Source organism: Octopus bimaculoides, chromosome 12 (assembly GCF_001194135.2).
Source record: "Octopus bimaculoides isolate UCB-OBI-ISO-001 chromosome 12, ASM119413v2, whole genome shotgun sequence".
Classification (NCBI taxonomy): Eukaryota; Metazoa; Mollusca; class Cephalopoda; order Octopoda; family Octopodidae; genus Octopus; species Octopus bimaculoides.
Genome location: NC_068992.1, coordinates 44,348,980 through 44,350,122, shown reverse-complemented (window position 1 = coordinate 44,350,122; position 1,143 = coordinate 44,348,980). Strand labels below are relative to the sequence as shown.

At 39.1% G+C, this 1,143-nt stretch overlaps 1 long non-coding RNA gene across 1 annotated transcript in view; it reads left to right on the top strand.

Annotated features, from left to right (window-relative positions):
• The window catches only part of LOC128249201 (uncharacterized), a 20,851-nt gene that overhangs the window by 780 nt on the left and 18,928 nt on the right, over positions 1-1,143 (top strand). The window lies entirely within an intron of this gene.

Sequence of the window (1,143 nt, the reverse complement as noted above, 5' to 3'; positions counted from 1 at the left end):
TCTCTCTCTCTCTTTCACACACATATACGACGGGCTTTTGTCTACGAAATTCACTCACAAGCCCGACGTTTTAGTAGAATACACTTGCCCAAGGTTCCATGCAGTGGAACTGAACTCAGAACCATGCGGTTGGGACTAGCAGAGGCACGCGGCATTGCCCGGAAATGAAATTTTTCTTTATATATTGTAAGAAAAAAATAGAATATGTGGTACAGAAATTTGGTTAATCCTTGCTACTGTCTCATTTTTTGTTGAGCAAGAATTGTCCTTTCACACAAACATTTATGTGAATCATAATTATGTAAGTCTGGAAATATCCTGTTCTTCAATTCAGCTGGGGAATTCACCATGAGCCAAATTGATATCACCATTCTCATCAAATTTCCTAATTGGCGCAGCCAGGTTGAAAACTGTTTTGTTCATCCCTCCCCATGTAATAAAGCTCACATGCTAGTTTTGAAGGAGAATTCCTGTACTTTATCGCATAGGTGTGAAGACTTAATGCATGCTTTTATTCCATTAGATCTTCTTCGTCACGGAATGACTGGTAACGTCTGCTTGAAGTCTCCTGATAAAACTAATGTAACTCCTCCCATAGATTTATTGTCGTCTCTTATGTTCTGTAAGGTCTTATCAAGAGCATCCATTGTACCTCTATGTGACATGGTGTATTCTTCCCAAATGATCAGGTGGAATTGGTGCAACACTTCTGCTGAAACTGAACTTTTGCTTATGTTACAAATTGGACTGTCATTTGTGACCAGGTTTAACAGTAATATAAAAGCAGAATGAACTGTTCGTCCTCCTGGGAGGATAGTGGCAGCAAAGCCAGATAATGCTACAACAACTGTAATTCTTTTTTGTGCCTTATCTTGGAGAGAAGCAATGTTGTTACAAATGTTTTACCTGTGCTACTAGGAGCATCAAGAAAGAAAATTCCTCCGCTTTTTTCTCTGACTGACGAAATAAAATTACGTAAATATATTCTGTTATGCAGCCACTCCATTTCGTCAGGTGATATTCTACCAAACGATTTGGAGAAAACACGCAGTGCTTCTAACTTAATTTGCCAAGCTGTAATTGATCCACTTAGTATTACTCTCTCTCTCTCTCTCTCTCTCTCTCTCTCTCTCTCTCTCTCTC